The sequence below is a fragment of the Coturnix japonica genome, unplaced genomic scaffold (assembly GCF_054131305.1).
Source record: "Coturnix japonica strain WE unplaced genomic scaffold, WE-NBRP24 Scf073, whole genome shotgun sequence".
NCBI lineage: Eukaryota > Metazoa > Chordata > Aves > Galliformes > Phasianidae > Coturnix > Coturnix japonica.
The window spans coordinates 1-14,603 of record NW_028188976.1 but is presented as its reverse complement, the minus strand read 5'-3'; the positions used below and the strand labels follow the sequence as shown (position 1 = coordinate 14,603).

General features: G+C 56.1%; 1 long non-coding RNA gene and 1 pseudogene across 2 annotated transcripts in view; both read left to right on the top strand.

Annotated features, from left to right (window-relative positions):
• LOC146751569 (uncharacterized) overlaps positions 1-4,197 on the top strand; it is a 29,791-nt pseudogene extending 25,594 nt beyond the window's left edge. Inside the window, exons 14-15 of the transcript XR_014941344.1 lie at positions 1,349-1,440; positions 3,026-4,197. The product of XR_014941344.1 is annotated as an uncharacterized LOC146751569 (transcript). The remainder of the gene's footprint in view (positions 1-1,348; positions 1,441-3,025) is intronic.
• A 7,489-nt stretch (positions 4,198-11,686) lies between these two features.
• Positions 11,687-14,413, top strand: LOC146751568 (uncharacterized). Its single transcript, XR_014941343.1, has 3 exons — positions 11,687-12,432; positions 13,225-13,335; positions 14,283-14,413. It is a non-coding gene; the product is annotated as an uncharacterized LOC146751568 (long non-coding RNA).
• Positions 14,414-14,603: the final 190 nt, after the last annotated feature.

Below are 14,603 nucleotides of genomic sequence, written 5' to 3'. Positions count from 1 at the left end.
CATAGATCCCCATAGGGACCCATAGAACCCCATAGGGACACATAGGATCCATTGGGGCCCATAGAACACCATAGGGACCCATAGAATCCATTGGGACCCATAGAACTTCATAGAACCCCATAGGGACCCATAGAACCCCATCAAACCCCGTAGGGACCCATAGGATCCATTGGGATCCATTGGGACCCATAGGATCCATTGGGATCCAGAGAACCCCATAGGGACCCATAGGATCCATTGGGACCCATAGGATCCATTGGGATCCAGAGAACCCCATAGGGACCCATAGGATCCATTGGCTCTCTATGGGGGTCTATGGGGTCACTGTGGGTCTCTATGTGTCTCTATGGTTCCCTGTGGGTCCCTATGTGTCCCTATATGTCCCTATGGGGTCTCTATGTGTCCCTGTTGGTCTCTGTGTGTCCCTATGGGTCTCTATGGGTCCCTATATGTCTCTATGGGTCCCTATGTGTCCCTATGGCTCCCTATATGTCCCTATGTGTCCCTATGTGTCTCTATAGGTCCCAATGGGTCTCTATGTGTCTCTATGTGTCCCTATGGGTCCCTATGTGTCCCTATGTGTCTCTATGGGTTCCCTATGTGTCCCTATGTGTCTCTATGTGTCCCTATATGTCCCTATGTGTCCCTATGTGTCTCTATATGTCCCTATGTGTCCCTATGTGTCTCTATGGGGTCCCAATGTGTCTCTATGTGTCTCTATGGGTCTCTATGGGTCTCTATGGGTCCCTGTGTGTCCCTATATATTCCTATGGGTCTCTATGGGGCCCTATATGTCCCTATGGGTCTCTATGTGTCCCTATGTGTCCCTGTGGGTCCCTGTGTGTCTCTATGGGTCTCTATGGGTCTCTATGGGGTCTCTATGGGTCCCTCTGTGTCTCTATGGGGTCCCTATGGGTCTCTATGGGTCTCTATGGGTCCCTATGTGTCCTTATGGGGTTTCCATGTGTCCCTATGTGTCCCTATGTGTCCCTATGTGTCCCTATGGGTCCCTATGTGACTCTATGTGTCCCTATGTGTCCTTATGGGGTCCCTGTGTGTCCCTATGGAGTCTCTGTGTGTCCCTATATGTCCCTATATGTCCCTATGTGTCCCTATGTGTCCCTATGGGTCTCTATGTGTCCTTATGGGGTCTCTTTGTGTCCCTATATGTCCCTATGTGTCTCTATGGGTCTCTATGGGTCCCTGTGTGTCTCTATGGGTCCCTATGGGTCCCTATGTGTCTCTATGGGTCCCTATGGGGTCTCTATGTGTCCCTATGTGTCCCTATGGGGTCCCTATGTGTCCCTATATGTCCCTATGGGGTCTCAATGTGGGTCCCGCCCCATAGCACGCTGCAGAACGAGGTGAAGCCGGTGCTGGAGAAGCTGACACAGGACCAAGATGTGGATGTGAAATACTTCGCACAGGAGGCACTGAGCGGTACGGGGGGTATGGGGTCAATAGGGTCAATGGGGGCTATGGGGGCTATGGGGTCTATGGGAGTATTGGGGTCAATGGGGGTCAATGGGGCCAATGGGGGTAATGGGGTCAATGGGGGTATTGGGGTCAGTGGGGGCTATGGGGTCAATGGGGGTAATGGGGTCAGTGGGGGCTATGGGGTCAATGGGGTAATGGGGCCTATGGGGCCAATGGGGGCAATAGGGGTAATGGGGGCTATGGGGCCAATGAGGGTATTGGGGTCAATGGGGGTATTGGGGTCTATGGGGGAAATGGGGGCTATGGGGCTATGGGGTCAATGGGGCCAATGGGGTCTATGGGGGTATTGGGGCCAATGGGGGTATTGGGGTCAAAGGGGGCTATAGGGGTATTGGGGGCTATGGGGGTAATGGGGTTAATGGGGGCTATGGGGTTAATGGGGTCTATGGAGGTAATGGGGCCAATGGGGGTAATGGGGTCAATGGGGGTATTGGGGTCAATGGGGACTATGGGGGTATTGGGGGCTATGGGGTCTATGGGGCCTATGGGGCCAATGGGGGCTATGGGGGCAATGGGGGCAATGGGGGTAATGGGGTCTATGGGGGTAATGGGGCCAATGGGGGCTATGGGGGCTATGAGGTCTATGGGGGTAATGGGGTCAATGGGGGCTATGGGGCCAATGGGGGTATTGGGGTCAATGGGGGTAATGGGGCCAATGGGGGTAATAGGGTCAATGGGGGTATTGGGGTCAATGGGGGCTATGGGGGTATTGGGGACTATGGGGTCAGTGGGGGCAATGGGGGCTATGGGGGTATTGGGGGCTATGGGGGTAATGGGGTCAATGGGGGTATTGGGGTCAATGGGGATATGGGGGCTATGGGAGTGTTGTGGGCTATGGGGGTATTGGGGCCAATGGGGACTATGGGGGTAATGGGGTCAATGGGGGCTATGGGGGTATTGGGGTCAATGGGGACTATGGGGTAATGGGGCCTATGGGGTCTATGGGGTAATGGGGCCTATGGGGCCAATGGGGGCAATGGGGGTAATGGGGGCTATGGGGCCAATGAGGGTATTGGGGTCAATGGGGGTAATGGGGCCAATGGGGGTAATGGGGCCAATGGGGGCTATGGGGGAAATGGGGGCTATGAGGTCTATGGGGGTATTGGGGTCAATGGGGGCTATGGGGCCAATGGGGGTATTGGGGTCAGTGGGGTCAATGGGGGCTATGGGGGTAATGGGGTCAATGGGGGTATTGGGGTCTATGGGGTCTATGGGGCCAATGGGGGCTATGGGGGTAATGGGGCAAATGGGGTCTATGGGGTCAGTGGGGGCAATGGGAGTCAATGGGGACTATGGGGTCTATGGGGGTAATGAGGTCTATGGGGCCAATGGGGGCTATGGGGGTATTGGGGGCAGTGGGATCAATGGGGGGCACATTAGGGCCACATAGGGGGATATATGGGGTCCCATGGGGGGCATAGGGGGCGGAGGGGGGGGGGCAATTGGGGTCCCATAGGGCTCCATTGGGGGGGGGGGGGGCAATTTGGGGAGGGGTCTCTAACAGCCGGATCTCTCTCTCTCCCCACAGTGCTGGCTCTGGCCTGAGACCCCCCCCCATCCTCAACACCCCCCCCCCCACCCCAAAGCCCCCCCCATGGACCACCCGCATGTCACCCCCCCCCCTCAATGTGCCCCCCCCCCCCCTTATTATAATGGGTGGGGGTCCCACTGTCCCCCCCCCTCCCTTATTGTAATGGGGGGGGTCCCAATGTTGCCCCCCCCCCCCCATTACCATCCCCCCCCCCTTTATTATAATGGGGGGGGGTCCCAATGTCACTCCCCCCTTATTATAATATGGGGGGGGTCCCAATGTCTCCCCCCCCTTATTATAATGGGGGGGTCCCAATGTCTCCCCCCCCCTTATTATAATGGGTGGGGGTCCGACTGTCCCCCCCCTCCCTTATTGTAATGGGGGGTGTCCCAATGTTGCCCCCCCCATTACCATCCCCCCCTCCTTTATTATAATGGGGGGGTCCCACTGTCCCCCCCCTCCCTTATTGTAATGGGGGAGGGTCTCAATGTTGCCCCCCCCCCCCATTACCATCCCCTCCTCCCCTTTATTATAATGGGGGGGGGTCCCACTGTCCCCCCCCTCCCTTATTATAATGGGTAGGGGTCCCAATGTCACCCCCCCTTATTATAATGGGGGGGGTCCCAATGTCTCCCCCCCCCCCATTGCTATCCCCCCCCCCTTATTATAATGGGTGGGGGTCCCACTGTCCCCCCCCTCCCTTATTGTAATGGGGGGGGGTCCCAATGTCGCCCCCCCCCCCCTTATTATAATGGGGGGGTCCCAATGTCACACCCCCCCCCGTATTATAATGGGGGGGTCCCAATGTCTCCCCCACCCCCTTATTATAATGGGGAGGGTCCCAATGTTGCCCCCCACCACATTATTGTAATGGGGGGGGGGTCCCAATGTCACCCCCCCCCCCTTATTATAATGGGGAGGGTCCCACTGTTACCCCCCCCCACCCCATTATTGTAATGGGGGGGGGGTCCCAATGTCACCCCCCCTTATTATAATGGGGGGGGTCCCAATGTTGCCCCCCCCACCCCATTATTATAATGGGGGGGGTCCAAATGTCCTCTATTGCCCCTCCCCCCCTATTATAACACATGGAGGGGGGGGGCCACGTCACCTTCCCCCCCCCCCCCCCCCCATTGATAAGGTGAATAAAGGCCTTTATCAGCCTCCCAGTCCCTCCCAGTTTGACTCATTGGGGGCCCCCAGTGACTCACCCACATTATAAAAGGGGGGGGGGCCTTAAATAGAGGCGCTATATGAGGTTAGAGAGGCTCCTATATGGGGTTATAGGCTCCTATATGGGGTTATAGGCTCCTATATGGGATTAGAGGGTCCTATATGGGATTAGAGGCCCCTATATGGGATTAGAGGCTCCTATATGGGAATAGAGACCCCTATATGGGATTAGAGACCCCTATATGGGATTAGAGGCCCCTATATGGGATTAGAAGCCCCTATATGGGAATAGAGGCCCCTATATGGGATTAGAGACCCCTATATGGGATTAGAGACCCCTATATGGGATTAGAAGCCCCTATATGGGATTAGAGACCCCTATATGGGATTAGAGGCCCCTATATGGGATTAGAGACCCCTATATGGGATTAGAAGCCCCTATATGGGAATAGAGGCCCTATATGGGATTAGAGACCCCTATATGGCATTAGAGACCCCTATATGGGATTAGAGGCCCCTATATGGGATTAGAGACCCCTATATGGGATTAGAGACCCCTGTATGGGATTAGAGACCCCTATATGGGATTAGAGGCTCTTATATGGGATTAGAGACCCCTATATGGGATTAGAGACCCCTATATGGGATTAGAGGCTCCTATATGGGATTAGAGGCCCCTATATGGGATTAGAGGCCCCTGTATGGGATTAGAGACCCCTGTATGGGATTAGAGACCCCTATATGGGATTAGAGGCTCTTATATGGGATTAGAGACCCCTATATGGGATTAGAAGCCCCTATATGGGATTAGAGGCTCCTATATGGGATTAGAGGCCCCTATATGGGATTAGAGGCCCCTATATGGGATTAGAGGCCCCTATATGGGAATAGAGAGGCCCTATATGGGATTAGAGACCCCTATATGGGATTAGAGACCCCTATATGGCATTAGAGACCCCTATATGGGATTAGAAGCCCCTATATGGGATTAGAGACCCCTATATGGGATTAGAGACCCCTATATGGGATTAGAGACCCCTATATGGGATTAGAGGCTCCTATATGGGATTAGAGACCCCTATATGGGATTAGAGGCCCCTATATGGGATTAGAGGCCCCTATATGGGATTAGAAGCCCCTATATGGGATTAGAAGCCCCTATATGGGATTAGAGAGTCCCTATATGGGATTAGAGAGGCCCTATATGGAAGGCTTGGGGAGGAGGCAGAGGTTGGTGGCCCAATTGGGGGGGGCGGCCAGGGGGGCTTTTGGGGTGGGGGTCGTGGGGCTGGTGGCCATGGTGGCACATACGGAGCTTGGAGCCATGGGGTGGTGTCAGGTAATATATGGGGCAGGGGGGGTATAATGGGGGGGATGTGGGGCTGGAATGGGGGGGGGGGGGATATGGGGCTGGGGGGGGTAAGATGTGGGGCTGGGGGGGGTAAGATGTGGGGCTGGGGGGGGGTGATGTTTTTATCCCCCACCCATAGACCGTATATGGTCTCTATGGGGTCTCTATGAGGCTTCTATGGGGCACTATAGGATCTCTATGGGGCTCTATGGGGTTTTATGTGGTCTCTGTGGGTCTCTATGGGTCCCTATGTGTCCCTATGGGTCTCTATGGGGTCTCTATGGATCTCTATGGGCTCTATATAGGGCTCTATGGGTCCCTATGGGTCTCTATGGGGTCTCTATGTGTCTCTATGGGTCCCTATGTGTCCCTATGTGTCCCTATGTGTCCCTATGGGTCCCTATGGGTCTCTATGGGGTCTCTATGGGTCCCTATGTGTCCCTATGGGTCTCTATGGGTCCCTATGTATCTCTATGGGGTCTCTATGGGGTCTCTATGTATCTCTATGGGGTCTCTATACCCCTATTACAGTGGGGGGGCTGCATCTTCCTATTGGAGCTGCTGATGTCGGGCTCTACATTTGTGCTGCTGCTGCTGCTGCTCCGTTACCACGTCCTGAGGTTAAAGGTGCTTTAATTGGGGGGGGGGGGGTCGATAATTTGGGGACGGGTCTTTAATTGGGGGGGTGGGAAACCGTAAATGGGGGGGGGGGGGAACCATAATGGGTAGGAACCAAAGAGCGCGGCTGGCGGGGCAGGGGGGGATGAGTGCGGTGTTACTATGGGTCCCCCCTTTGTGCCTCGGTACGTCACGTGTTTCCTGTCCCCCTGGGAAACGTTGGGTAGAGCAAAGGTTCCGGGGCTGGTTTTGGTTCCTACCCATGTTAATTGTAACCCCCCCATTGCCCCCAATGGACCCCAAAGACCCCAGTGACCCCAATGTCCCCATTGATCCCATTGTCCCCATTAACCCCCAATACCCCCATAGCCCCAATACCCCCATTAAGCCCCCTGCCCCCCATTGCCCCCCATAGCCCCCATTGATCCCCATTCCCCCCATTCCTCCTATTGACCCCAATACCCCCAATACCCCCATAGACCCCATTAACCCCCCATTACCCACATAGCCCCCATTAACCCCATAGACCCCAATAACCCCATTTACCCCAATACCCCCATAGCCCCCATTAACCCCATTGACCCCATATACCCCATTGACCCCATAGCCCCCATTAACCCCATAGCCCCCATTAACCCCATTAACCCCATTAACCCCATTGCCCCCCATAGCCCCCATTAACCCCATTGACCCCATTGACCCCATAGCCCCCATTAACCCCATTCACCCCATAGCCCCACATCACCCCAATACCCCCAATACCCCCATTACCCCCATTGACCCCATTAACCCCATAGCCCCCATTAACCCCCCATTCCCCCCATAGCCCCCATTAACCCCATTGACCCCATTGCCCCCATAGCCCCCATTAACCCCATAGACCCCAATACCCCCATAGCCCCCATTACCCCCATTCACCCCATAGCCCCACATCACCCCAATACCCCCATAGCCCCCATAGACCCCAATACCCCCATTGACCCCATAGCCCCCATTAACCCCATTACCCCCATTGCCCCTCATAGCCCCCAATACCCCCATTGACCCCAATACCCCATTAACCCCAATACCCCCAATACTCCCATAGACCCCAATACCCCCATTGACCCCCATCACCCTAATACCCCCATTGACCCCATAGCCCCCATTACCCCCATTAACCCCATTACCCCCATTGCCCCCCATAGCCCCCATTGACCCCATATACCCCATTAACCCCATTCCCCCCATAGCCCCCATTACCCCCATTAACCACATAGCCCCCATTCCCCCTATTGACCCCAATACCCCCAATACCCCCATAGCCCCCATTGCCCCCCATCACCCCAATACCACCATTGACCCCATAGCCCCCATTAACCCCCCATTCTTCCCATAGCCCCCAATACCCCCATAGCCCCCATTACCCCCAATACCCCCATTGACCCCATTGACCCCAATACCCCCATTCCCCCCATAGCCCCCATTGACCCCAATACCCCCATAGACCCCATTAACCCCATTGATCCCCATTCCCCCCATACCCCCTATTCCCTCCATTGACCCCAATACCCCCATAGACCCCATTAACCCCATAGACCCCAATACCCCCATTAACCCCAATACCCCCATTCCCCCCATTAACCCCATAGCCCCCATTGCCCCCCATTAACCCCCATAGACCCCAATACCCCCATAGACCCTATTAAACCCCCATTGCCCCCCATAGCCCCCAATACCCCCATAGCCCCCATAGACCCCAATACCCCCATAGACCCCATTAACCCCATTAACCCCCCATTGCCCCCATAGCCCCCAATACCCCTATAGACCCCAATACCCCCATAGACCCCAATACCCCCCTTCCCCCCATAGACCCCAATACCCCCAATACCCCCATATACCCCATTAACCCCATTAACCCCATAGCCCCCATTAACCCCATTAACCCCATTGACCCCATATACCCCATTAACCCCATTAACCCCATTAACCCCATATACCCCATTAACCCCATTGACCCCATTAACCCCATTAACCCCATTGACCCCATATACCCCATTAACCCCATTAACCCCATTAACCCCATTGACCCCAATAACCCTATAGTCCCCATTGACCCCATTACCCCCATTGACCCCAATACCCCCATTGCCCCCCAAAACCCCCATAGCCCCCATTGACCCCCATTAACCCCAGTACCCCCATTACCCCCATACCCCCATTGCCCCCCATTGCCCCCGTTACCCCCATTCACCCCATAGCCCCACATCACCCCAATACCCCCATAGCCCCCATTAACCCCATTGACCCCATAGCCCCACATCATCCCAATACCCCCATAGCCCCCATTAACCCCAATACCCCCAATACCCCCATAGCCCCCATTACCCCCATTGACTCCATTGACCCCATTAACCCCATTCCCCCCATAGCCCCCATTACCCCCATTAACCCCATAGCCCCGATTCCCCCTATTGACCCCAATACCCCCAATACCCCCATAGCCCCCATTACCCCCATTCACCCCATAGCCCCACATCACCCCAATACCCCCATAGCCCCCATAGACCCCAATACCCCCATTGACCCCATAGCCCCCATATACCCAATACCCCCATATACCCCATTAACCCCATATACCCCATTGCCCCCCATAGCTGGCCATGTTGGACGCAGGCACCTCCGACTGGCGCGTCGTGCTGACCCCCCCCCGTATCCTTTATCCCATAATAGAGCTGTTCCTTTGCTCCCTCCACCCCGGTTTAAGGGGTCTCCCAGGCCCCCCCTGTCCCCCCCCCCCGGGCTCATTAAGCAAAGCTTTCTCATTAGCCATGTTAATTAGGCTCATTTTAGCCCCCAGGGCCCTATTAGCCACCCCAGGGCCGGCTCCGGCCTTTAGGACATTAGGGGCTATGGGGGCTGTTGCTGTGGGGGGGCCCTTTGCTCTTAGGGCTTTGCTATGGAGGCACCCGACCAGGGCCCTATTGGGGGCTGCGGGGGTGGCATGGCTGATGGGAGCCTGGCTGCTGGCTGTGTGTGAGAGGTGGGGATCTATGGGGTGATATGGGGTGTCTATGGGGAGATATGGGGTCTCTATGGGGAGATATGGGGAGATATGGGGTCTCTATGGGGAGATATGGGGAGATATGGGGTGATATGGGGAGATATGGGGAGATATGGGGTCTCTATGGGGAGATATGGGGAGATATGGGGAGATATGGGGTCTCTATGGGGAGATATGGGGAGATATGGGGAGATATGGGGTCTCTATGGGGAGATATGGGGAGATATGGGGAGATATGGGGTCTCTATGGGGAGATATGGGGAGATATGGGGAGATATGGGGCTCTATGGGGAGATATGGGGAGATATGGGGTCTCTATGGGGAGATATGGGGAGATATGGGGAGATATGGGGTGTCTATGGGGAGATATGGGTCTCTATGGGGTGTCTATGGGTCTCTATGGGGGGCTATGGGGTCTCTATGGGGCCCTATTGGGGGCTGCGGGGGCGGCCTGGGTGATGGGAGCCTGGCTGCTGGCTGTGTGTGAGAGGTGGGGATCTATGGGGTGATATGGGGAGATATGGGGTGTCTATGGGGCTCTGTGGGGGGGTATGGGGTCTCTATGGGGTCTCTGTGTGGTCTATGGGGTTCTACAGGGTCTCTATGGGGTCTCTATGGGGTGTCTATGGGGCTCTATGGGGTGTCTATGGGGCCCTATTGGGGGCTGCGGGGGCAGCATGGCTGATGGGAGCCTGGCTGCTGGCTGTGTGTGAGAGGTGGGGATCTATGGGGTGATATGGGGTGTCTATGGGGAGATATGGGGTGATATGGGGCTCTATGGGGAGATATGGGGCTCTATGGGGTCTCTATGGAGCTCTATGCGGTGCCTATGGGGCTCTATGGGGTGTCTATGGGGGGATATGGGGTTCTATGGGACTCTATGGGGCTCTATGGGGTGTCTATGGGGAGATATGGGGTGTCTATGGGGCTCTATGGGGGGCTATGGGGCCCTATTGGGGGCAGCGGGGGCGGCATGGCTGATGGGAGCCTGGCTGCTGGCTGTGTGTGAGAGGTGGGGATCTATGGGGTGATATGGGGTGTCTATGGGGCTCTATGGGGGTCTATGGGGGGCTATGGGGTCTCTATGGGGCTCTATGGGGTCTCTATGGGGCTCTATGGGGGGCTAAGGGGTCTTTATGGGGCTCTATGGGGGGCTATGGGGTCTCTGTGGGGCTCTATGGGGCTCTATGGGGTGTCTATGGGGGGCTATGGGGTCTCTATGGGGAGATACAGGGGGCTATGGGTCTCTATGGGTCTCTATGGGGGACTATGGGGTCTCTATGGGGTCTCTATGGGGTGTCTATGGGGCTCTATGGGGTGTCTATGGGGGGCTATGGGGTCTCTATGGGGAGATATGGGTCTCTATGGGGTGTCTATGGGTCTCTATGGGGGGCTATGGGGTCTCTATGGGGCCCTATTGGGGGCTGCGGGGGCGGCCTGGGTGATGGGAGCCTGGCTGCTGGCTGTGTGTGAGAGGTGGGGATCTATGGGGAGATATGGGGAGATATGGGGAGATAAGGGGCTCTATGGGGTTCTATGGGGAGATATGGGGGGCTATGGGGTATCTATGGGGAGATATGGGGTGTCTATGGGGAGATATGGAGTCTATGTGGTCTCTATGGGGGGGTATGGGGGTCTATGGGGTCTCTATGGGGCTCTATGGGGCTCTATGGGGGGCTATGGGGTCTCTATGGGGTGTCTATGGGGCTCTATGGGGTGTCTATGGGGCCCTATTGGGGGCTGTGGGGGCGGCCTGGGTGATGGGAGCCTGGCTGCTGGCTGTGTGTGAGAGGTGGGACTCTATGGGGTGATATGGGGAGATATGGGGTCTATGGGTCTCTATGGGGTCTCTATGGGGCCCTATTGGGGGCTGCGGGGGCGGCCTGGCTGATGGGAGCCTGGCTGCTGGCTGTGTGTGAGAGGTGGGACTCTATGGGGTGATATGGGGAGATATGGGGTCTATGGGTCTCTATGGGGGGCTATGGGGGCTCTATGGGGGTCTGTGGGGCTCTATGGGGGGCTATGGGATGTCTATGGGGAGATATGGGGTGTCTATGGGGAGATATGGGGGTCTATGGGGCTCTATGGGGCTCTATGGGACCCTATTGGGGGCTGCGGGGGCGGCCTGGGTGATGGGAGCCTGGCTGCTGGCTGTGTGTGAGAGGTGGGGATCTATGGGGTGTCTATGGGGAGATATGGGGTGTCTATGGGGTTCTATGGGGTGTCTATGGGGGGCTATGGGGTGTCTATGGGGTGTCTATGGGGGGCTCTGGGGTTTCTATGGGGCTCTATAGGGGTCTATGGGGGTCTATGGGGTGTCTATGGGGAGATATGGGGCTCTATGGGGTGTCTATGGGGTGTCTATGGGGAGATATGGGGCTCTATGGGTCTCTATGGGGGGCTATGGGGTCTCTATGGTGTGGCTATGGGGCTCTACGGGGAGATATGGGGTGTCTATGGGGAGATATGGGGTCTCTATGGGGCTCTATGGGGAGATATGGGGCTCTATGGGGTGTCTATGGGGTGTCTATGGGGAGATATGGGGTCTCTATGGGGCTCTATGGGGAGATATGGGGCTCTATGGGGTGTCTATGGGGCTCTATGGGGTGTCTATGGGGAGATATGGGGTGTCTATGGGGAGATATGGGGTCTCTATGGGGCTCTATGGGGAGATATGGGGCTCTATGGGGTGTCTATGGGGTGTCTATGGGGAGATATGGGGTCTCTATGGGGCTCTATGGGGAGATATGGGGCTCTATGGGGTGTCTATGGGGCTCTATGGGGTGTCTATGGGGAGATATGGGGTGTCTATGGGGCTCTATGGGGTGTCTATGGGGAGATATGGGTCTCTATGGGTCTCTATGGGGTCTCTGTGTTTCTCTATGGGTCTCTGTGTTTCTCTATGGGTCTCTATGGGTCTCTATGGGTCTCTATGGGTCCCTATGGGTCTCTATGGGTCCCTATGGGTCCCTATGGGTCCCTATGGGTCTCTATGGGTCTCTATGGGTCCCTATGGGTCTCTGTGTTTCTCTATGGGTCCCTATGGGTCCCTATGGGTCTCTATGGGTTCTGCCCCATAGGGAGGCCCCGGATGGAGGCTGGGATCTTTCTGTGGGGCTGTGGCTGGTCCCCGTCACGTTCCTGACTGTGGGTTATGGGGACACTGTGCCCCACAGCGTGTGCGGCCGCCTCGTCTGCCTGGCAACAGGGGTCATGGTGCGCCCCATAGATCCCCATAGATCCTATTAACCCCATTGATCCCCATTGATCCCATTGACCCCATTGATCCCATTGACCCTATTGACCCCATTGACCCCATTGATCCCCATTGACCCTATTGACCCATTGATCCCCATTGATCCCATTGATCCCATTGACCCTATTGACCCCATTGATCCCATTGATCCCATAGATCCCCATTAACTGTATTGACCCCATTGACCCCATTGATCCCATTGATCCCATTGATCCCATAGATCCCCATTAACCGTATTGACCCCATTGACCCCATTGACCCCATTGATCCCATTGATCCCATTGACCCTATTGATCCCATTGACCTTTTTGACCCCATGATCACATTGACCCTATTGACCCCATTTACCCCATGATCCCATTGGTCCCATTGACCCCATTGATCCCCATTGACCCCCATTGATCCCATTGACCCCATTAACCCCACTGACCCCCATTGATCCCCATTGACCCCATTGATCCCATTGATCCCAATACCCCCATAGCCCCCATAGCCCCCCTTAACCCCATAGCCCCCATAGCCCCCATTGACCCCAATACCCCCATTGATCCCAATACCCCCATTGATCCCAATACCCCCATTGATCCCAATACCCCCATTGACCCCCTTAACCCCATAGCCCCCATTGCCCCCAATACCCCCATAGCCCCCCTTAACCCCATTGCCCCCATAGCCCCCATTGCCCCCAATACCCCCATAGACCCCAATAGCCCCATAGCCCCCACTGACCCCATACCCCATATCCCCTATAGGGTGTGTGCTGTACAGCCCTATTGGTGGCCGTGGCCGCCCGGCGGTTGGAGTTTACACGGGCCGAGAGGGCGCTGTATGGACTGGTACTGGGAGCCAGGTGCCATAGGATGGTATGGGGGGATATAGGGTCATTGGGGTCTATGGGGTCCATGGGGGTATTGGGGTCTATGGGGGCAATGGGGGTATTGGGGTCTATGGGGGTATTGGGGTCAATGGGGGCAATGGGGTTAATGGGGGTAATAGGGGCTATGGGCTGGTGCTGGGAGCCAGGTGCCATAGGATGGTATGGGGGGATATAGGGTCAATGGGGTCTATGGGGTTATTGGGGTCTATGGGGGCTATGGGGTCTATGGGGGTATTGGGGTCTATGGGGGTATTGGGGTCAATGGGGGCAATGGGGGTATTGGGGTCTATGGGGGTAATGGGGTCTATGGGGGCAATGGGGTTATTGGGGTCTATGGGGTCTATGGGGGTATTGGGGTCAATGGGGTCTATAGGGTTATTGGGGTCTATGGGGGTATTGGGGGTGTAAAGGGGTGTATGGGGGGGTATGGGGGATATAAGGGGGTATAGGGGGGTATGGGGCTGTATAGGGGGGGTATAGGGGGGTATATTACCCCCCATTACCCCATTGACCCCAATACCCCCATTGACCCCATTGCCCCCAATACCCCCATTGACCCCAATACCCCCATTGACCCCATAGACCCCATTACCCCCATATCCCCCATTGTCCCCCCTGACCCCATATCCCCCATTGACCCCATAGCCCCCATAGACCCCAATACCCCCATAGCCCCCATAGACCCCAATACCCCCATGGCCCCCATTGACCCCATACCCCCATTGACCCCAATACCCCCATTACCCCCATAGACCCCAATACCCCCCATTACCCCCATTAACCCCATTACCCCCCATAGCCCCCATTGCCCCAATACCCCCATTACCCCCCTTACCCCCATTGCCCCCATTACCCCCATTGCCCCCATTGACCCCATTGACCCCATTACCCCCATTACCCCCCCTGACCCCATATCCCCTATTCCCCCCCCAGCTCCGTTCCCGTGCCGTCCGTGTCCTACAAAGCGCCTGGCGGTTGCATCGCTCCCCCCGCTGCGCCCCCACCCGGTGGCGATTAGAGCGACACCTGCTGGCCGACATCGATAAGTGCGGACATGGAGATAAATGGGGGGGGGGCACGGTTTGGGACCCCCCCCCTTTAATTGCGGACCCCCCCCTTTAATTATGGTCCCCCCCTTTAATTGGGACCCCCCCTTTAATTATGCCCCCCCCCCTTTAATTGGGACCCCCACTTTAATTGAGACCCCCCCCTTTAATTAAGACCCCCCCCCTTTTGATTGGGACCCCCTTTAAT